Source organism: Cavia porcellus, unplaced genomic scaffold, assembly GCF_034190915.1.
Source record: "Cavia porcellus strain 051 isolate PalLab524CR breed Dunkin Hartley unplaced genomic scaffold, mCavPor4.1 scaffold_17, whole genome shotgun sequence".
Lineage (NCBI taxonomy): Eukaryota > Metazoa > Chordata > Mammalia > Rodentia > Caviidae > Cavia > Cavia porcellus.
Window position 1 is genome coordinate 21,397,771 of NW_026947500.1, and position 24,058 is coordinate 21,421,828.

The 24,058-nt window shown below is 39.8% G+C and overlaps 1 pseudogene; it reads left to right on the top strand.

The window, feature by feature from the left end:
- The first annotated feature begins 14,664 nt into the window (after positions 1–14,664).
- LOC100729165 (histone H3.3A-like) lies at positions 14,665–15,406 on the top strand (annotated as a pseudogene).
- Positions 15,407–24,058: the final 8,652 nt, after the last annotated feature.

Here is a 24,058-nt window from a genome sequence, read left to right on the forward strand (position 1 = left end):
ATAGCTAAGAGAAACATACTCTGATGATGTGGTAAGATTCACACATGGCTGAACATCATGAGAAAATAATTATTACCCTGAGCAGCATAAGCAGAGCACCATAACAAAGCTGTTTTTAACAAAATCAGGTCCTACTCTTCTTCCACTTCTGCTTTTTAACTTAACATTTATTGATGTAAGTGGATATTCTTCTGGGGAAGAAAAAAAGAATTACCGCCTATTTCTGATTTTAAACATTTACATATATATTGGTTCATATCATAAGTCTGAAGGAGTGCTTTACAAATTTGTCATCTACGTTATTTCTACAAAAATGTGTAATATCACCACATAGGTCACTGCCCAAAGGAAGAGAAAGGAACATAGGCCAAGAATTGTGTGATACAATGACTTGTAAAAAAGCTGCAAAGTTTTGACTGGTATTGTTGGGACTCCAGATATGGATCTCTAAGGAAGTAATCATTTGCATTGTTCTTTTCCTGTGTATTTTCTTATGTTTTTGTAGTGTGCAGGCCATTTAGTGAACTAACTCAGTTGAATGTAAAATCCTAGTGTCTCTGTCTTTTCTGCTGTAAAAATCCCTAGCTGTTGAGACAAATTATGAAATAATTAACTTTAGAGAGTTGCAGAAAGTTGGCAGTCCCCACAAAAGTTGGCAGTCCCTAAAAAAGCTGGCATTCCCTCAAGGGCCTATTTTTTATTCGATTCATTGATTCCACAAATGTTTGTTTAGCACATGTAACTTATGCTGGCAGCCCTACTAGGCACTGAACATACAATCATGAACCGAAAAGCCAGGTCCTTGCCTTTATAAAATAGAAAATCTATGATGCATTTAAAAATTTTGGCTAAAATATAGAGGTTGCATAGACTCTTACACTGTTGAATCTAGTTTGCTATTTGGGGAAAATTTTTATACTTAAATCCATTAGAGTAAAATTTAAGAATATAAAAGACAAAAAATTTGGGAGGCTTTCAAAGGGAAGCAGCAAATCACTTGCTAATCAAGTTATTGTATTCATTGGAAACACTTTAAAAACTTCTGCAAAAGAGAACTGAGAAATATATATTTGAAGAGAAGAAAAATCCTCAAAGTTGGAATTCTGCATTGATTGTCATTTAAATATGAGAGTGTAGTAAAATATTGAAAGAAACAATAAGAGACATTATAATCGCACTTCAATATTGGGTAAAGCAACCAGGCAGGAGATCTTTAAGGAACACTACTGTAAACAAATTGGATCTAACAGACATTAGAACACTGTCCATTCACCCACGGTACTACACACTGTCATTCTCCAGGACAGACCAGAGACTTGGTCACAAAGCAAGCATTACTACCTTTGGAAAGATTGAAATCACACAGTGTATCTTTTCCAGTCATGGTGGAATAAAGCTAAAAATCAGAAAAAAGAACTAAAAAAAATTACACATATGTGGAATTTAAATAACATTCTAAAACTGAATAATTCAAAAAAGAAATGACAAAAATTAGAAAATGTCTTGAAACCAATGAAAACACAACATTCTAAAACTTCTGGAGTGCAGCAAAAAGCAATGCTGTGAAGAAAAGTTAAAGCTGTAAATAATATTAAAAGGTAAGAAGAGCCTTACATCAACACCCTAAATTTTTACTTCAAGGGACTAGAAAAAGAAGAACAAACTAGATCTAACTGTAGCAAAAGAAAGAAAACAGTCAACATTGGGGCAGAAGTAGAGAATAGATAAATAAATGAAACCAAGAGCTAGTTCTTTGAAAAGGTAAACAAAGTTGAGGAACTTTTTGTTAGAATGACTAATAAAAAAGAGAAGGCTGCAGTAAAATCAGAAATAAAAGAGGCTGCTAATTGCCAATTTTATGGAAAAAAGCATAAAAAGATTACTGTGAACCATTATGTACTAAAAGTCAGATAATCAAAGTGGGCAAATTCCTAGGAAACATTTGACTTACCAGGACTGGATCAAAAATAAAACCCAACTAAATCTATAATTAGGACATCAATAAGTCATCAAAACCTTTCAACAACAAAAAATCCACAATCAGCTGACTTCACTGGTGAATTCTGCTAAACATTTAAGGCAAAATAGTACTGTCAATATCAGTCCTTCCTGGACTCTTCCAAAAAAAGGAGAAAGAATACATCCTAACACATCCCATAAGGCCTCCATTAGCTTTATACAGAGACACTATAAGGTAAGTACCAACCAGGATCCTCTGTGAATATTGATACCAAAATTCTCAACAAAATACTATGATAACCAAATTCAACAGCATAGTAAAAGGACTATAACTCATGAATGATTCAGTTTATGAAAATAAACCAATCAATGCAATACATCAAATTCATAAATAAAGGGGAAAACACATCAAATCAGTTGATGCAAGAAAAATACCTGATACATTTCAACATCCTTTTATGATTAAAAAACACCCTCAACTCATAAGAGCTAGATGAAATCACTTCAGCCTAATAACGGCAATATATAAATAAACTGTAGCTTAAAATCACAATGATGAAAGACTGAGAGCTTCCTCTAAAACAAGGACAAGGGTAGGAAGCCTGCTTTTGTTTCTTCTGTTCAATAGGGTAGTGGAATTCATGGCCAGGGTAATTAGACAGGGGAAAAATAAAGGCCTCCAGACTGGAAAGGAAGAAAGAAAATTATTCCTGTTGACAGATGACATGACTTTATATGTAGAAAATCCAAAAGGTTCCACTACAAAAACAAAAGTTAGAGCTGGTATACCGACTCAGGAAAGTTTCAGAGTCACAAAATCAGCATGTAAACATCAGTTGCAATTCTTTACACCAGCAGTGAATGAAGAGAACATTGGGGAAACAAATTCATTTATGGTAACACTCTCGTCTCTAACACTAAGGGAACAATGATAACCAAGGAGGTGAAAAACTTGTATAGGGAGAACTACAAAAAGTTACTTAAAGATATTGAAGAAGGCACAATAAGTGGAAGAAAAAAATCCTATATTCATGAATTGGAAGACTTGATATTGTTGAAATGTTTACATTACCAAAACAATCTATAGATCCAATGTATCATCCATATTCTAATGATGTTTGCAGAAACAGAAAAATCCAACTCAAAATTCATAATATTAAGTGAAATAAATTAGAAAGTTTACTGGAAAAGACAGTCTTATTGGCATGCAATGATAGAAAAACCACTGAGGTCAAATATTAAAGATAGATATAAATGACTAAACTCACAGTACACAAGAAACACACAGGAGAGTTAAATGATGCTGTGAAGAAATACTTAAACTTGGAATGTGAAATATTATACAAAACAAATGGCCCGGATGATTTACAAATGTGGTGCCAGAGAAAAGAAAAGAGAAAGAAGAGAAGAGAGAAGGAGAGGAGAAGGAAGGAGGGAGAGCGGAGAGGGGAGAAAAGAGAAGAAAACAAAAGAAAATGTGTGTGTGTGGTGGGTGCTTGGGTGCTAGGATGCTAGGGAGAACATTGTTTTAAATTAAAGGAATCTAAAAAATTATAAGACAAAACAGTATCTAAATCTTGACTTTTTTTTAAAAAATAAAAGCCATATATTACACAAAACATATTTGGGAAACAAGCTGTGCACAGTCTAGGTATCAGCTGATACTATAAAGTTGCTATTCCTGAGTGTGTTGATGAGTTTGTGTGATTCTGCTGTAGAATGCTGTTTTAAGAAGCAGCCTTGTGCTTGCTAGCCAGGAGCTTGTGCCATGAGTATGGAATGATGTCATGAGGTTTGTGATTTATTGCAAAATACATTCAGCAAACACATACATAAACTTTTATAAAACACATACCATTAAATGGTAAAATATCAACATTTTAACAACCTTAAATGTTCTTAAATCTAGATGGCAGGCCTATGAGTGACATGTTTTTTTCCTAAATTTTCATAGTTTAGAAAAAGCAGATAATCAAAAGAAAAAACAAAACTATTAAAGCATTTATAACAAAAGATCCTTTAGAATTTTTCAGGGTTAGGGTTCTCTTTATGACAGATACAAATAGAAGTTCAAGTCTTGAGAAAGCTCATTCTTTACAGCTAATGCTATTAGCCCAATCCTAAGTAAAATCCCGAGAAAACAACAGTGAATATTCCTAAAACCTATGCCATTGGCATTATCTGTGCTACCAATTATCTGTCTTTCTAAATATCCCATGTGTTCTCAGGGTAATGTATAGGCAGTGGGCAGGGTGCTAACAGGTTAGAGCACTACTACATGCGTGCTTAGTTCACAGCACTCGGTCTGCTCTGTTATTTTCAGGGTCCTGGATATTCAGTCTTTACGTAGATGTTAGAAAGGAGTCAGGTGACACTCTGACTTAGCATGAAGTTTAATTCTTTGTAAGCAGAATGGCTGAGCAGCTGTTCGACTCTAAAGCTGAGATGAAGTGGTAGGATTTACCTGAATAAGTGTGGATCTCACGGAGATTGCGTCTTGGCATCTTTGTAATATTGCAGTCAGTGCAAAATGTTTCACAGTGGATGTTACTTTTTTATAGCCCACGCTGGGAAACAAACTTCCTCTTGTTCTACCTGTTAAACATAAAAGTGAAATATCTGTCAGCGTTGCACAGGATGAAAAAATTACCCTCTTATTCGGCATGGACATGTATTGCTATACTACTTGACAATATGATCAGAGATGAGTTGGGGCCTTTTGGTAATGTAAAGGTGATTAATGATAATTATATACTTTTAAGATAAGTTTACGAATCAACTGCTTTTTATGTGCTATGGCCTAAGTTGGCCTGAAAATCTTTAATTAAATAATTGATGTTAAAGAATTTTAATTATCCCTGTTCTTTATAATTAATGTTGAATTATTTTGGGTTTTTTTTCTGTTTCCTTTCTATTTCCTTTTATTTTACCAATGAGTGTATGTTCTTTTTCACTTTTCCCTCTCACTTTAACTGATTTGAGTCCAAGGATTTAGCTCAGTGCACAAGCTCCTGGCTGGCAAGCACAAGGTCATGAGTTTGATCCCTGGTACCAATAAATAAATAAATAACTGTTTTGCAAATCTATTATGCTGCCCCTTGGTTGCCAACCTGTCATGACAGCATAGACCAGTATTCAGTCACAGTCCCCATCTCATGTCCTGCAGCCCAGGCCTGTCTGCAGCTCCTTTGGTAGCAGAGCTTCCTGATACAAGGATCATCGACCTCAGTCTCTTAAGTGCTTGCACGAGCCAGGTCTGCTTTGACACCCACCCCGAGCAATGCACAGAGCCCTTCCAGGGTAGGTAAGAAGGTAAACCTGTGTTTTAATTGGTTTTCTCTAGCTACTAACACAATGTTACAGACTGGGTAAATTATAAGGATGCTAATTTTGGCTCATGGTTCAGGTCCAGAGTCGGAGCTGCCTTTGGTTATGCTGTCCGAGTACAGAGGGTACCGTGTCTCACATGGCGAGTGACAGGGACACAAGTGTCCCCTTCTTCTAAAGCTGCCAGCCTTCAATCATGGGCCTTATCTAGTCTGAATCACCTGCCAAAGCCCCAGCTCTACATCGCATCCTCTGATTCAGTTTCCACAACTCAGTACCTTACAATGGGGACCCAGTGGAGGAAACTAATCATGCCCAAACCACAGTCACCCGTGTCTCACAGCAACCTAAAATGAAGTATTGGCTTTCTATTTACCTTCATCCGGACGTGGATTGTCCTCGTGCCTGGTTTTCACTCAGAGACTTGGTACAATGACGGCTGCTTAGGACCACGTTTCTTTGTGTGTGCGTGAAAATCTGAAACACAAGAAATGAGTATTATTCTTCAGCACCACATAAAGAATTCTTTAAAGTCCTGACGGTAAAGGAAAGTCAGTGTCATTGTGCTGTCTCGGAGGGGAAGCCGGCAGCAGCAAGTATGTCACGGTCACTTAGGTTCTGCTCTCTCGGGAACAAGTTTCTAGCTAGAGACTTGGCGAGCTGTTGTCACTGAGGTGAAGGCCACCTGGAGGGAAACTTCAACACGGCTACTCATTTCTTCTATGAGAAGATGCCAAAAGTAGCAGCCGGTCTGTCATAGTGAGAGTAGCCATGGCCAGTGAACCTGTCCCCTGAGTCATCTGAGGAGCAGCTAAGAAGGACTTTCCAGAAGTTACGAAGCTTGCTTCTCTTGGTCAGCAGAGCAGGGAAGAAAGAGACCGACTGGAAAACAGACTCAGGAGAACTGAAAGGCCCCTGCGTGGGGAAACCAGGCAGCAAAGCATGTTTTCTTCTCCTGCAAAGCATGTCATTCTGTTCGCAGGTCCTCTCTACTGCTACGACTCAGAGAGAAACATACGCTAGGAATAACAGAAGCACAGCATGAAGGTTTTCTTTAGGCATCTAATTATGGTTTTATGAATTCTCCACCTAGATTTGTCCGTAGTGTCCCAGACCTTTTGCAAACTTGTGAAATGGGTGGTTTCCAGCAACCCTACTGGTTCCTTCCTTGTACCAGATCCCCTCTCCAGTCCCCGTCCCTTCCTTTTGTGTGCCTTGTTGGACCCTGTCTTCTCTGCATACCTTCAGGCTGAGGTTTATGAGTGCCCTGTTGGACCAAGCCTGTTTATTCCAGGATTCAGTGATGGGGCTGATAAACTGCCTTGAAAACTACTCGAAGCCTTCCAGTTATATTTCGCGGTGTAGTTGCTTACGAAATTGGAATTTCAACTGTAAAAACATAAAGCGTATCGTGCAAGTGAAATCTATTTGGGGCTGTCGTTGTTGACCTTTGTGTGAATTAGAGGTGGACACTGGGCTGACAGGATCTGAGTGACAGGATGGGTCCTGGGCAGCAAAGTGTAAGAGTCTTCAGCACAGCTTCATGGATTTTGTGAATGCACCTGTGTAACCACCACCCACATCAAAACACTGGACATTTTCCTCACCCCAGAGGTTTCTATCACACGCCCTTCTGATTTCTCTCACCATAGATGCTTTGCCTGCTACTGAACTGCAAGGGAACCGTATAACATGTCCCTTCTTATGTCTTCTGAGTGAGATTTATCAGTGTTCGATGCAGCCTTACCTTGTTCTTTTTCATTACTGTGCTATATTCGTGTGCCACCATGTATATTACTGTTCTGTTGCTTTCTGATAAAATGTCATTTGATGCTCATGTATTCTTTTTAAAATAGACTTCATTTTTTAAGAATGATTATAAGTTTACAACAAAATTGAGCAGAAGGTACAGAATATCTACATAATCCTGCCCTAATAAATACACAGGTTCCCATCATCAACCTTCATGCCAGAGTGGTTTATGAGTAACAGTTCAGGAAGCCACACTGAAACATGATTATCACTCAAGGTGACCCTTTTATTATTATAAATCCCTGATAACTTCCCTAACTCTTCTCTGTCTGAATTAGTATTATCATTCCTTTCTCTGTTTCCTGTGAACAAGGTATTTTTCTCCATCCATTTTCTTTTCATTTATATGCAATTTTATATTTAAAGTCAGTTTCTCATAGACAACATGTAATTGGGTCTTACTCCTTGATGCACTTTGAAAATCTTTTAATCAGTGTATTTAACTATTGATATTTAAAGTGATTATTGAAAATTAGACTATTGGCTAACATAATTGTTACTGTTCTCTATTAATTGCTCTTGGTTTTTGTTCCTATTTATGATTCCATTTCTTTTGCACATTTGGAGATTTTCTTTTCTTTCTCTGAGAAAAAGTCTTTGTTTGCAGCCCAAGCTGGCCTTGAATTGAAGGCAATTCTCCTGCCTCAGCCTCCCCAGGTTCTGAGATTACCTGCATGTGCTGTGACTGCCATGCTTTTAAAGTCCTTTCTTGTCCTTGCCTCTGGGGATTTCTCCCAGGCCCTGTCCTTCCACATCTACCTCAGTCTTCTGACCTCCTGTCCTGAGTCTCCTCCGGTTCACAGATCCCCAGCTCCTAATCTCAGTTACTGTCCTCTGTGAAGATGCTGTGCCCCATGTGCCTTTGATCACTCCTGCATCCCTGGCCCAGCTCCTCCCTTCCCCAGCCAAGGGGACATCAAGGCATTTTCCAAAACAAAGCCTCCTCCCGCACCAGCATCCCCTCCTTCTGGCACCAGCATCCCCTCCGTCTCCTGCTCACTGGTTCATCCAAGGCCACAGCTGAGACCAGGACTCCTGCACTCCCGCAGCCAGGCCATGGGCAGAGCCAGGTCAGATGTGAGGGTGGGGAGGCTGCGGGCTGGGGAGCCTGAGGCAGGAGGTCCTGGTACCCCAGAGCCCCTGGGAAGTCAAAAGGGAAACTGAAGTGGGTGTGAGAAGGGACCAGGCCTCTGGTTGCCTGCCAGGCGAGGGTCTGCAGGGCCTTCAGAATTTACCTTGCTTTGAGTGAGTGCTGACCCTGCTCTGGGCACAGCACTGGGGTTGGGGGTGGGGGAGGACACCTTGCCAGCTGTGTGTATGCGAAGCTGCTGGATCCATGACAGGAAACCAGGCCCCAGGTGCCATTCTAAGCAGTCCAGTAGTTGGGGTTTTCGTGGTGGGGTTTGAACCCAGGGAGGACTAAGCTATAAGACTAAGCTTGCCTATCTATCATCTGTCTATCTATTATGTCTCATCTGTCTATGGGATTAGTTCTCTCTTTAGTCCGGGCAGGACTCAAACTGGAGAGCTTCCTGCCTCAGCCTCCCAAGTGCTGGGATTGCGGGAACATGCCACTGACACAGGACCTCCAAATTGATATAGGGGAAATGATAAATGTCAGATACACCAAGTTTGGGTCCCCTGAAGTCAAAGAATGAATTCTAAGAAACAGTGAAGGTTAAGTATAGGAACATTTGGGCCAGGAAACCCTGTACTCTGGGAGGCTGAGGCAGAAAGATTGCCAGGAGTTCAAGACCAGCCTAGACTATATGGTGAGTTCAAGGCCAGCCTAGACTACCTAGAGAGACCCTATCTCAAATAAAAAAAGAAGTAGGAAAATGTACTGGAGCAAAGGAACGGGGAGTAGAAACAGCTCCTGCGAGACAGGAGGAGGCCGATTGGGCCTCCCTGGAGGTTTTTACTGAGTAGTCCATTACTCTTCATTTTTTCTCCTTTTTTAGGGTACTTTTTGAAAACTTGCTTTAGTGACTACCCTAGACATTGCAGTGTATATTTACCTATACATAAGTATAGATCCGTAAACATGTATGTATAAATATAGATAATCTATATATTATTGCTGCCATAGATCAATAGAGAATAAATAAATAGACAACCCAGTGGTGGGGCCATGGCTTAGTGACTTTCTAGGTTTGATTTCTAGCAATTCCCTCCAAAAAAAGCAAGAAAAATTACAGTTGTTATTTTCCTTCCTTACCCCTTTTCTAGTGCCCTTCTTTCCTTACACAGATTCCCATTTCCAACTCATGTAATGTTCTTTCTTTCCAAAGGACTTCTGACATTTGTTATGAGGCAAAACAAATGGCAAAAAAACTCCCTGGGTTTTATTAGCCTGAGAAAATTTTTATTTCTTTTTCATTTTTGAGGAATAACTTTATAGACTATAGAATTGTTAGTTGGTGATTATTTTTCTTAACACAGCAAATACTTCATTTTATTTTCTTCTTGCTGAGCAGCTTCTGAGGAGACTCTGACATAATCCTTATCCTTATTTCTTAATAGGATAAATAAGATCTCTTTATCTTCCATTGTCTGCAGTTTAACTATGATGTACCGGTGTTGTTTATTCCTTTTAAGTTCTCCCAGCTTCCTAGATCTCTCATTTGGTATCTGATACGAATTCGGGGAAACCCAAATTCTCAGTTGTTGTGTTTGTCCTTTTCTTTCTTGTATTTACATTATGCACATATCACACCTTTTTAAAATTCTCTGTAATTCCCGAACCTTCTGTTCCTTCTCCCCCCGGCCCCTGCTTTTTCCTCTGGCTTCTCAGTTTTGAAACTTTCTACTGACATATCCTCACACTTAGAAATTCTGTCTTCAGCTACGTCCAGTCTAGCAATGACCTGGACAAAGGCATTCTTTGTTTCTATTCGATCTTTGTCAATTCTGTTTTCTTTTTTCTTCTTCTTTTTCTTAGAATTTCCATATTTCTGCTTCCATTGTGTACCCATTCGCCTATATTATTGACCTTTTTTTCATTAAAGCCCTTAACATATTTATCATGGTTGTTTTGAATTTCCAGTCTGATCATTCCAGTGACCCCACCATATCTGAATTTGATTCTGATATTTGTTCTCCCTTCAAACCATTTGTCTTTGATCTTTTAGTGTGCCTTATAATTTTTGTTCTTGTTGAGAGTGAGTAATGGTACACAGGGCAAAAAGGAATTTTAGTAAATTAGCTTTTAATGGTGAGATATAAGCTGTTAGGGGAGTGGTCTCCAGCCCACTGAGAAGGCCTCTGCCTCTGGGTTGTGACATTTACAAGTGTGGCTTGGGTCTTCCTCCCAGCCTTAGGTCAAACAGGACAGTTAGAGGGAGCTGGGCTGGGGATTTTCCTTCCCTCAGGAGAATTAAGCTTTGATCAACCTCAGTAGGTAAATGTCTGGTTGACTAGTTTCTCCTAACAGTAGTCCTTTTAAGGAACACAATCCTCTGAGTTATTTCAAAATAGTTCCTTTCCCCCTGCTCCTGTTGGAAGCAGAGGAGAATTTGTCTCCAGTGTCACTGTGAGAATTTGTAGGACTCTTGGAGGTAAAATATTCAAAAGTGTGGAATCCCCCGTGACTGGGTCCCCCTGGAGTTTTTAGCACTAAGACTGTTCACTCAGCCTCTAAGAATTTGTCAGCTACTATTCAGGTCTTCCTGACACAACACTGTTTCCCCCTAGGTTTCTGGTCTTCCTTCTGTTCTAGCATTTTTGTTATCCAGGAGCAGGGTTGTTGGGTCATTCTGTTCCCACTATCTGTGAGAGTAGTTAAGAAAGAATCAAATACCAATATCCTGTCATAACATTCCTGTCATAACATTAGACACTCACTAAGCTGCTCAGACACCCTGCGAGAAGGATCTTGGAGCCTGTGAGCTCTCTTGACAAATCCAGTTACACCCAAGTCTCTTAGTGAGAGCAGCAATACTTAAGTAAATCACGGGCACCATTAAAGAATTTTCATTCTGTTGATCTTTTTTATTGAGCAGAAAACACTAGAAATAAAAACTGACTTCTCTTTGTCATGCATATAGACTTCTTCTAGAAGTCAATCCAAACTTGCCCTCCAAAGCCAAATTCAACTGATGTGACTAACATCCACTCCTGACCTGGGAGGTCAGTTACTGCAGAGCTGCAGATTTGATGAAGGCCTTTTGACCAAAAATACTGCATTTTGCCTTTGCGGTACAGAAATACGTACTTTGCTTAAAGATTCATCTAGTTTCAGGAAGTTCATAAAAGTGAGGAATAGAAATTGGCTTCATTTGGAATGAAGTTATTCCCAGGTGTAGGACTCAGGCCTCGCGCTAGTGACTCCATTCAGTTGAGAGTCTCATATTTTTGAGCAAGCTCAAGCCCACACACTCCCCACAGTTAATTATGATAAAAACCATAAACATTACCACAAACAGGCAGTGTGTAGCAAACACGAGCTGAAAGGAATAGAGGATAATGCAAGTTTTGAAATTAAGCTACCAAAATCTTCTTAAAAGGTGGATTCTGGATTGGAAGGCTACTTTCAACAACAGATTCCTCAGATGACTCCTTAAAGAAAAATGAAAGAATTGATGTCAAACCTGTGATAGTTGGCGTATCATTTCTCTTTCACTACGTGTAGAACAAACCCACAAAAATCAATCACTGCACATCTTTGAACTATAGAAAATTGTTTCTTTGAAGTTGAAATTAAATCTTACGAATTTCAGAAGGACTTATTCATGCAGATTCTAACAACAGTTTCTCAAAGAGAGTTTTCAGTTATCCTCACATAATAACATGCACCTGAAGCTCTTGTCAAACTGCAGATAGCTCTCAAGGTTCTGAACTTTAGCAAAAGCTCTCAAGAAACGTTGATGTTTCTGGTCCACAGAATCACAGTGTTAAGTGGTGGGAGTTGGTCACCCTGATGAGCCGTCATTATTTATGAAAACACAGCTGGAAATGGTTAGGCAGGTAATGCTTGTAACATGAGGAACAGTGTCCCAGGATCAAATGACAGTGGTTACAGCTGAAATCTTGCCACTTGCTAACAATGCCATTTTAAAGCAGTTTATGCTGTGATTCTGAGTTTTACTTTCCTTAGCTATAGATATTTTAAAAAATATATATTATCTACTTTGTCTCACTCGAAATAACAGCAGAGTTTCTTCCAACTTGAAGGTAAGGTTCTAAGGAAAGGTACCACAAGGCAAAAACCTAACAGTGTCATATGAGTATGTATATATTTGAAATTACCTTTACTGTCTTTTATTAAAAACATGATTTCAGTAAATACAGCATAGGCAGAGGTTTTGCATACAGAACTTGAGAGTTGGCATCATGGTTTGTGGGCACATCTTTCAGTTCCACTGAAATTTGACTTCCTTTATATTACCAAGAAATAGTAAACAGTATAGTAATCATCCAAATCTCTCAACAGTTGTGCCTAGCTTCTCAAAAACATAAAAGCAATTTCAAATTAACTCTAAAATACATTTGTGTAAATGGTGTATCCCTTTTCAGAAAGGATAATCCACAGCATTCACTTATAAACAGAACCTTAAATTGCAACAGATGTTTTGCTTTTTGAAAAGGTTCTTGAATTCATTGACAGACCTTTGGCTAAACTGATGAATTAATTTGTTCAGGCCAGATTTCATAAATCCTCTAATAATTCTTCCCTTTAGACATACTGACTTGATTTTTGAGATCGGCAGCATGTGGTTTAAATGTTTTAACCTTTGCTACTTTAATCAACTAACATTTATTTCAAGGTTGAATGATGACCAACCATTGAAAGATATAGTTAACTAAGAAATAAAGGCCAATTTGTCAGTTACATGAACCCGGATATCTAGATAATAAGTGGAAATCAGTCTGTGTCACTTAATTTTGAAATGTTTGGCAGCTTTTCTGTAATCCTTTTTCTTCCAGGGCTGTGATGAAGATAAATTTATGGGAATTGCTACAAAGCTTGGACGTGCTTAGAGTCACCATCCTTAAATGTGGCTCATTTGGCTCGACTGTACACAAGCCAGCTTTTAGCGATAAGGATTTATTATGTATGTTTGGCTCACATTTTTCATTAATACAAGAAGGCTAACTACCAATTTAGCATGGTTCAAATCAGGATTTAATACAAAACTGAGCCCAGCTTCCAAATTTACTGTCGTTCCCTCACAGGGCTATACTTGAGATAAATAGTTCTTATCATTAAGAAGTCTAAGCTCAAGTTTAGTAGAAGTTTTTGTCAGTATACTGTATGTAAAGCTTTGTAAGAGAGTTTCTTAGTTTACCAGATTTCATGGGTCTTGCATGTGTGTGTGTGTATTGGGAGGGTGTGTGTGTTTAATTCTAATGGGACCATGAGGGAAATTCAGAGGATTGCTCACTGGTTATAATAAGAATAGATTGAATTGGCCACTTACCTTTTGATATGAGTGCTATCATGGTCTGAAAACTGGCCATAACCTCAAGATAAAATTCATTCCATGCACTGAGAAGACTGTTTGATTATGACCCTCTCAGTCTTAGGCTCGTTGAGTGTAAGACAAAGGGCAAAGCACACTTAGAATAGCAGTTTGAATGTGCATCAAATTACATGCATAGCTAGTAAAACTCAGATTGAGAAAACCAAGCCCAAATCATGCAGGGGTAGAAAGAACAGGCTTTTCAACAAATGGTGGGAAAGCTGGATAGCCACATGCTAAAGAATGAAATTGAATCTGTATTTCACACTGTGTGGAAATATAAAAATTAATTCAGAATGGATGAAGAATCTAAATATACAAGCTGAAATTGTAAAACTCTCAGAAGAAAATGGGGAAAGTCTTATGGCATTGGATTAGAAATGACTCCGTGGAGATGACAAAAGCAGGGACAACAAAAGAAATAATAGGTAAGTGAGGCTTTATCATAATTTAAAAACATTTGTAAATCAAAGGTCCCTGCTAAGGAGGGAAAGCACATAAACGGGAGATAATGTTGGCAGATTATGTATCTGATAAGAAACTAATCTCCAGAAAACATAATAAACACCTGCAACTCAATTCAGCAACAAAAGGGCAACCAGTTCACCAATGGACCAAGGACAAAAATAACACCAATAGCCCAAATGAACATGAAAAGATACTCAGGTCATTTGTCATTAGGGGAGTGCAAATGAAAACCACAATGAAGTATCACTGTGAAGCAGCATTTAAGGGAAAACAAGCTTTCCCAGCCTTGAACAATCCCTTCCAACTTCTCACTTTCTATGACTATAACTCCTTGTTCTTATGCAGATAAGATTGGCAGTATGACCTGAAAAAGTTTATGACACTGCTCTCACTGGATTCATAAGGCTCTGTCTTCTTTCAGGGCTAATTTATTAGTTACTAATTGCCTCATCTTGCTTCTGTAAACTTGCTTGTATCCCACTGCCTCCAGTTTCTTTCCACTGGAAAGACCAACTCTCTAAGCAGCATGCATGAAAACTGGACCCTTTCCTTGAAGGCTCCCTCAGTCATCGTGGACAAGCTGGGCCAGCGTGCAGCTAAAACCTTAAAATAAAGCCCTCCTGTTTCTCCCATGGTCTCTCTGACCGCTTGGATTCTGTGACAATTTCACATCACAAAAAGCAAATGCTGGGGATTTAGCTCAGCGGTGTAAGCACCCGCCTGGCAAGCTCGAGGTCATGAGTTCAATCCCCAGTATGGTCATTCGTTGGAGGGGTATCTTTCCTGTTTTGGGGGATTGCAGCTGTTGCCTGTGACTTCAGCGTTGGGTAAAAGAAAATGGCTCGAACTAAGCAGACTGCATGTAAGTCCACTGGTGGGAAAGCCCCCCAAAACAGCTGGCCACTAAAGCTGCCAGGAAAAGCGCTCCCTCTATTGGCCCGGGTGAAGAAGCCTCATTGCTACAGGCCTGGAACCATAGCACTTTGAGAGATTGGCTGCTACCAGAAGTTAACTGAACTGCTCATTGGGAAGCTACCTTTCAGAGGTTGGTGAGAGAGATTGCCCAGGATTTCAAGACCAACTTGAGGTTTCAGAGTGCACCTATTGGTGCTCTTCAGGAGGCTAGTGAAGCATACCTGGTGGGCTTATTTGAAGATACTAATCTGTGTGCCATCCACACTAAGACAGTCACCACCATGCCCAAAGACAGCCAGTTGGGGCCAAAACGGGGAGAGAGAATTTAAGTGAGGGCAATTTTTATGGTGTTTTGTAGTAAATTCTGTAAAATACTTTGGCTTAATTTGTGACTTTTTTGTAAGAAGTTGTTTATAATATGTTGCATTTGTGCTTAACTCATTCCATCATTCACTCAGGAAGAATGTGAAAATGACTGTTCACAGACCTCAGGACTTGAGTGCTGGTGCTCAGGAGGAACAAGTAGCCAATGAGCAGCAGGGATGGGTGATACTTCTTTCTTCTCATGATGCATGTTTCTGTACGTTAATGACTTGTTGGGTAGCTATAATAGCTACCCAAGGTACTAGCATTGATAAATGTGTACAGGGTCCTTTTGCAATAAAACTGGTTATGACTTGATCCAAGTGTTTAACAGTTGGGGCGGTTAAGTCTCACCATCCATCACTGTGATAGAATGTAGGCTTTTTCAAGGGTGAGATACAAGTCTTAACCACAGTGTAACTTGCAGTTTCCTAAAAAAGAAAAAAAAAATAAACCTGGCAGCTATAAAATACACTATGTGCATTTATAGTAGCTATTTTATATATTGTAGTGTTAACATTTTTAAATTAAATGTTTTACATTCACAAAAAAAAAAATTGGAAAAGGGCTGGGGATGTAGCTCAGCAGCATAAGTGCCTGCCTGGCAAGCACGAGATCATGAGTTCAATCCTTGCTACAGAAAAACAAAACAAAAACAATGAGTGTTGACAAAGATGTGGAGAAACTGGAGCACTTGTGTCTTGGTGTTGGAAATGTGAATAGTGAACTAACACCCAATTGCCATGTAATCTAGCAATTCTACTTTTCAGTACATATACTAAACACCCCACAAAAAATCTGAAAGCAGGAACTCAAACAGTACTTGCATGCCAATGTTCATAGCATTGTTAGTGACCTACCAAAACATGGAAACAACCCACATGCCCATCAAGAGATGGATAAACAAAATATGCAGTATATAACCATTCGAATATTATTTGGCCTTAAAAAAGAGTGAAATTCAGGCACAAGCTTCAACATGGATGATCCTCAGAACATCCTAGTAAATTGTATAAACCATGCATGAAAAGACAAATTAATATCTCCGCTTCAGTGAGGCACCCAACACAGAATATCAAGGCAGAAAACAGAATCAAGATAATTAGAGGTGCCAGCATGGGATGGTAAAAGGGGAGCTGTTGTTTAGTGAGTATAGTTTCCATTTGAAATGAATAAAACTAAGTAGTGGTGAAGATGGCATGGAACTGTGAAAGAATGGAGAGAGAAAGAGAGAGAGATTGCTAGGGTCCAGGCTTAGATTTTCAGACCCCGTAAGTCAGGGTTAGAGCTAGAAGACCTATGTTTCTAGTAAGTTTCCTGGTAAAGCTGCTGTTGCTGACCCAGAACCCACATGTCTATAGAGAAGGATTCTCTTCCCAACAAGAGAAGGAATTCCCAGGAAAACTTTAACAAAGATTCCAAATTGTGGACCAGCTCTGATGAAGGTAGTAAGCAGGTCCCTGTCACTCAGTATTGACAGGAAGGACCCTTAACTCCATCCACACTCAATGGGAAACAGCTCTGGAAAACTGGACAGTGGTGTCCACCATGGGGGCAGGAGGAGCAATGCACAGCCCAGACCCCACATGCTTCTCACCTTCAGGGTTGGCTGGTTTCTATCTTGTTCAGATAAGGTTGTAATACAATCTTATTCTTACCTTTGACTTTAATGCATATCGGAGAATTACATGTCTGGTGCAAGCCTTCAGCAAAAGTTAAGTGAATTTTGCTCATCCGGGATGTTGAGTTTCTTTTTTGTTTATTTTTTGGGATTTTTGGTGGCCTTGGTGGGGAAAGTAAGGAAGATCAATATGGATATGTGTGTGGAGGAGGAGAGGACAACATTGGAATAAACAGAAGAAATAGCAAAAAAGATGACAGAGTCAAGTTGGAGAAAAGAGGGAAATAAAACGGGGTGTGCAAAGATGCCGTGTGAATTCCAAAGCACTCAATTAGAAGTGGACCAAAGTTTAAGAAGTGAGTGGAAGGCTAAAGACTATGAGGGGAGCCAGGACAGGCAGTGTGCTGTCAAGGACAGTCCCATTCCTAGCTCAGAATCTCCTTGGTGTGGCTTTTCTTAGACCAACCACGCTGGAAACCTGGGTCACATCTGGAACTCTGGAGTTCTCCATCTTTCCAGCACTGTGGAAAGTATACATGTGCTCCACAGCCTGCATTTTTTTTGCCACCCACAACTTTGGGCCCCGCTTAGAGGAGCCAGTGAAAGAGTCAGTCTGCTGAATCAGAACAAAGCTCAGTGCTCCAAATAATGTTATCCCAACAGGCATTCATCCATGTTGCCATATTAAGCATTGCAAGTGGTCCCATAAATAATACATTCTTTAGGCACAAAAGGCATGCATGTCACAAATTATGTTGCAAGTTATAAATAGAGAATAAAATAGTTGGAGATGTGAAGTCAGGAGTTTTCGATGCTGCTGCTGGCTCACACACAGGTCTTAAAATGTCATCTGCCCCTCACTTTGGCTCAGTTTCACAGCATTTCTCATAGACCTATAAGGTGCTTACATATGAAGAAGTTCCTGTTTGCAGAAGTACTCAGAATCCAATGAAGCGGTCAGGCCAATACACAAGTCAGTGCAAGACACCTTATAAAAGATGTGATGAGCACAGTACAAGCCAAACACCAACAAATTTTGAAAAAGAAAAAACAGAAAGGTGTTAATTCCATTTGAATATTCTTAGAATGTCCTGTTCCCAATACAAAATAGGCATTTTTTAAGGTAGAAATAATACATATGTTCAGAGGAAAACAATAAACAGTAAGAAATCACTAGTTGATGTTTACATATTATTGTTTTACAAATAGTTGTTCAAGATACAAAAATGGAACGTATAAACTGGGAATTCAAACAGCGAGACTTCAAACAGTTCTGTTCAACTGTCCAACAAAAGCTTAGTAACATGATTGTCAATCCTATACACTTAAACATACATGCAGTTATCCATATCTTCATTTATGTTTAGATTAAACAAACTAAAGCAGGTTAAAATAATTCTGAACAAAGAATAATAGTATTTTTGGATTTCACATCATGACACTCTGTGATCAACACTGGGTACTATAGTGCCTTTTTTAAAAAACAGATATTAACAAAACAAAACAGAAAATGGGTAGAAATACTACATAATTTCAAAGAAAAAATAAACAGTAAGAAATAACTAGTTGATGATTACAGATTGTCTTCTTACAAATAGTTATTCAAGATACTAAAGTGGAGTATATAAAGTGGGGATTCAATCAGTGAGATTGCAACCAGTTCTGTTCAACTATCCAACAAAAACTTAGAAATAGGGTTATCAATCCTATACATTAAAACATACATGCAGTTATCCATATCTTCAGTTGTGTTCAGACTGAATAAACCCAAGCAGGCTAATATCACTCTGAAAAAAGAATAATAGTATTGCTGGGTTTCACATTATGACACTGCAGGATCAGCCCTGGGTACTTTAGTGTCTCTTTTTCTTCAAAGTATCTGTTCATTTCATCATGTGTCATAACATCAGTTCTCATAAACTGTTTATAGATTCTACACATGCGTGAGTCTTAACATGTGTTTCTATCCTTTCTGTATTAGAGGGAGAAACAAAACAAAGCAAGACAAAAAAACATATTCCTATAAACACATGAAATGAAAAAAACATAGGACTGTTGTAAAAAGAGTTCTGCCATGGTTCCTGTGTTGTCCCTTGTTATCTCCAATAAAATTGGCTATACATCAGACATAGTATAATTGAATATATCAGTACATAATAGTATTAATAAAAATACAACTTTGTATATAGTATAAAAATTCAAAAACTGGCAGTTATCAAACCGGAATGTGTATTGTAGAGTCTTGTCATCTTCAGTGTAGTTGCCTATACTCTCAGACTTGATACTATCAATCATATCAGATTTGAATAAAATCTTCTCTGCCTCATGTGGTCTTTTTTGCCATCAGTTGTCTGCTTATCTTCTTCATTCTGTTTTTGGCTCCATTCATTGAGGCCTCTCTGCCACTGTTCCTGGAATCCTAGTACTTTTCTCTCTTTCTAGATTGCCCTGCAGTATTCTCTGTAGAGTTGGATTGGTGGTTGCGAATTTCCCAAGTTCCTCTTTGTCTTGGAAGCATCTTATTTCTCCATTAATTTCTAGAGACAGTTTAGCAGGGTATTTCAATCTGGGATGGAGGTTTCTTTCTTTCAGGGCTTGGAATATTTCACTCCAGGCTCTTCTTGACTTGATAGTTTGCATCAAGACATCTTCCATGATTCTGATGGGCCTTCCTTTATAGGTGATCTGTTTCTTGTCTCTAACAGCTTTTAATATTCTGTTCTTATATTAAATTTCTGGGATCTTGATTATTATATGCCTGGGTGTAGCTCTGTTTTGGTTGTAGGTGGCTGGAGTTCTGTATGCCTCATATATAGAATATCATTTCCTTTTCCTATGTTTGGGAAGTTTTCTTTATTTCTGTGAATAACCTTTGTAGTTTCTTTGTTTGTACCCCTGCTTCTTCATTCACATTCTTTATTCTCAAGTTATAGATGCTATTGTCATCTTCTAGCCTTTGTATTATTACTGTTTATTTCCTTGTTATTTTTAAAAAGTTTTCCCTTTTATAATTCCACATTGCAAAACTGTCCTCCAGTTTGAATAATCTATCCTTAGTTTCTTTCAAGCTGATTTGCCATCTTTCCATAGAGTTTTTAATTTCCTAGTAATATCTTTGAATCTGCTTCATGTATTCTATATATTTTTTATATTCATCAAATGGTTCTCTCCTTTGTTTGAGTTCCTCCCTTCTTCCATCTGTGTCTGCTTGAGGGGTGCTTTAGTATCTCTTTTATTAATCTTCTTATATCTTGCTTTACTTGGCTAAGTATTTCACTTTTGAACTCATCTATGAGTTCCAGAATATATCTCTTTATGTCCATTGGTGCCATGTCTGATATTGCATGTTTGCTGTTCTCATTCTCCTTTGTATTTACCTGTCCTGGGTCAATGTTCTCAGGGTTGGGGCCTGGGGACTTTTGGTTGTTGCTTCCTCTTCCCATCTTCTTTGCTTCTTCCAGGAGGCCCCAGTTTCTTTCTTTGTTGGTTACAATTCTTCTGAAGTGCGCTGTCTAGATGTTCCTTCCCACTGCAGTGTGCTAGTGAGTTGCAGACAGGGACAACGTATACTTGCCCCTCCCCTCTGGATCAGTCAAGCTGCTGGGGCTTGCATTGTATTACTATGTGCCGCCTCCCCTCCGGGTCAGTCAAATTTCTGAAGCCTCACTGGGTTAGTGTGATTAGTGTGCCCTACACTGTAGGAACTTGATTTCAGATAACCTATTGGGTCTCAGCCAGGTCATGTGACCCAGGCCTACCTCACTTCACTAATCCTGTTCGGGAAGGGAACAACTGACTGAAGTCACTGCTTCCCCTTGTACTTGCCAGTCTTGCTCGGTCCCAGAATGTCATCTGCCAGAGCCCCCCTATTTATGGAATTGCTCCACTCCTGTCACTCACCACTCTCCATTCGGCTTGCTGACCCCCAAGCTCAATGTAATTGCGCCTTCAGTGAGTCAAAGTGGCAGAACCTTGAATGGCTTGGCAAGTCGCGGTGGGACCTCGGCAGGTTGCGGCGGGACCTCGGATGGTCGGCAAATCACCTGCTGCACCAGGAATACTGAACCTTTAGCTGTCCCAATAATAGCACCAGGACTGTTTGTTTGGTTGGTTCTTCTCACCTTAATTTCTTCTTGGGATGAGAGAACTCATCTCCCTCTGTTCGGGGCTCCCCACTCTGTATTATGTTGAATTCTAAGTTGATTATCTCAGGGAGCCTCTGTAGCCAGTTGTTATCTATCCACCATCTTAGTTGCTATCCCCCAAAATAGGCATTTGAGAAGTGGTTTTGTGGATAAAGTTAAGCAAGCAGATCTAAGCACCTTGCTGTGACCTACTCTACAATGTAGTCACTCTTCCTTATCCTCCTCTTCCTTCTCCCCATCTTATTCCTCCTCCCCATCTTCCCCTTGCCTTTCCCCCTTCTCTTTTTCCTTCCCCTTCCCCTTTCTCCTTCTCCTGCTCTTCTTCCTCCTCCTCCTCCTCCTCCTCCTCTTCTTCCTCCTCCTCCTCTTCTTCATCTTCATCTTCATCTTCTTCTTCTTCCTCTCCTCCTTCTTCCTCTATTTCTCTGGGAGTCGAACACTGGCCCTTTTCACTGAGCTATATCTCTAATCCTCTTTTGTTAATTTTTGATTTTGAGACAGAGTCTACTAAGTCAATTAAATTGCCCAGGCTGGGTTCATACTTGTAAACCTCCTGCTGTAATCTCACAGAGTACTGGAATTAGTGATATGTGCCATAGCTGGCTTGCACTTACTGTTAATTGACATAATTAAAGCCGAATATCTGCTTCCTTGCCACAAAATCATGTATCAAATGTTTTATTAGCATTCATGAAATGATTTTAGGCCTGGAATCTTCACATACATGATGAACAACTTTGGGACAATCTACTTAATGAAAAATAAAGAAGCCAGGTGTGGCAACATATGCCTGTAATCCCAGCACTCGGGGAAGATTGCTGCAAGTTTGAGGCCAGCATGGGCTACATAGTGGCCCGTTCAAGGAACTCTGAACTATATGGTAAGACCTACATGGTGACACTCTGATTCCACACACAAAAGAAAAGAAAAAGAAAGAAAATTTTAAAAAGGAATTGAAATAGAAGAGGATACTGTGAAAGGCATTAATACAAATATATAAAAGAGAATTGAAGGAAATTATTTACCTCTGAAATTTAAGTTTGCTTTTACCAGAGAAGCAGGAGAAAACTTATTTTATTTTTATTTTTTACATTTTTAGGTATTAGGGATTGAACACAGGGCCTTTGTGCTGAGTTATGTCCCCAGTCCTTGCGCTGGGACAGGGCCTCACTAAATTGCTAAATTTCCCAGGCTAGGCTGGAACTTCCAGTCCTCTTGTTTCCGCCTCCTAGAGTGCTGGATTACAGGTATGCAGCATCAGACCTGGCGGTGGAAAGTCCTGCTGGCAAGAAAGGAGACTGACAGCAAAATGAAGAACTAGGTGGAACCAGTCAGCCGTCTCACTACCCAGTTCTCATCAGGTGTCGTCTTCCATACGCCGACCCATTTTTGCAGGAGTCTAAGGTAGAACACTCCTGGCCACTGAAATCCTTTCACTTGCCCACTGAAGAGTAATTCCCGCAGCTTAGGCATCACATGCTGGGCAACAGTGAGTTCATGATGCAGAGGAAGAGCAAAATAAAGTTGAGCTGCTTGGGATTTCTTGGCAGTGGCAAAATAACTTGAAGAAATAAAAAGCAATTTCAAAGTAGTGTCCTTAAAAGTTATGAGGTTCTAACTGTTGTACAGCAGCATTTTTTTTTTAAAAGAAAGAGTCCAAGATAAATATGCCGTGATTCTTTATCTTCTGATACAAAGTCAATCTTAGTAGAGTGAAGCAAAATCAGGCCTTTGGGCAGGACATTATGATATGATGTTGCAATATAGGACTTAATTATCTCAACAGTTTTTATAATAATGAAACCATTTTCCTTTTACTTTTCTGGATGCAGTAACAGTGCTCCATGCAGTACTATGAGACAAATAACGTGGAAGTCTGATTGATGAACATAATGACATTACAGCTTACCACATAATTTATTTGGTAATAATAAAACATTCTTGCAGCTACTGACCAAGTGTCCACACACAGGAAAACTACTTAGTGTCTTTAGAGTGCAATTTCCATCTGCCTTTTTACTCCCCTAACAGTTGGTCCTGCAACCAGGACTCCTGTGCAAGAAGCTGTCCAGGAGGCACAGGGAGCAGAGAGCTAAGGCCGCTCGTGCTGGCGGCAGGGCTCTGTCCCATCCAGAGCCTGAAACAGGGGTGTCTACACCATCCCCAGGCACCGTGTACTGGGGCAGCTCCTATTTTGTTGCCGTTTTCCCATTTACTAGAGCGCTATTGGTACTGGAAGCATCACAGAGGGGCACAGGAGTGAGACAGCAGGAAATGTAGGCAGTCAAGGGACGTGATTAAGCCTGCAGCCCTGAACTCGGCTTCCCATTCCTTCAGTGAGGAAACTCTGGGAGACGTTAGAGGACACACTGGAAAGTTACCAGGCCTGAGGGTGTCGTGGAAGCTGGGGTATTTATACACCAACTGCAGTGAGCTGCTGTGAGGGGTGCTGAGTTGGAGAAGACCAATTCCCCAGCCTCTTCTGCCTCGGGGGAAGGGAAGGACAGCCTTGCTTATCCTCAGCAAAGAGATCCAGCTCTGGCAGCTGTCGTGCGGCAGGCCAGCACCGAGGTGATAAGGACCCAGGAGTAAGTATCCAGCACCCACAGGATTTTCTATGATTATTTTTGCATGCATCATATCTATGTATATATGAAGTATGATAAAAAAAACTATAGCAAGCTATTTAAAAACATATTGCAGAAAAAGACATTGCCTTTAGACTCCCTCAAAAATACTCACTTTAAACACACTGACTCAGTCCTTCTGGCCAGCTTCTGACATGGTTGCACTGCAGGGACTTTAGTTGCATTGTCATGGCTGCCTCAGAGTCTTGGATCAGTTCAAAACCATGACCTTTCACGGTCATTTTGTCTTCGGGGACAAGTCAGAAGTTGTGAGGTGTGTGGTGAGTAAGGTGACTGAGGATTCACTATTGTGTTTCTGCACGCAGAGTTTCTACTGAGTGGCCCTGACAGCAGATTTCA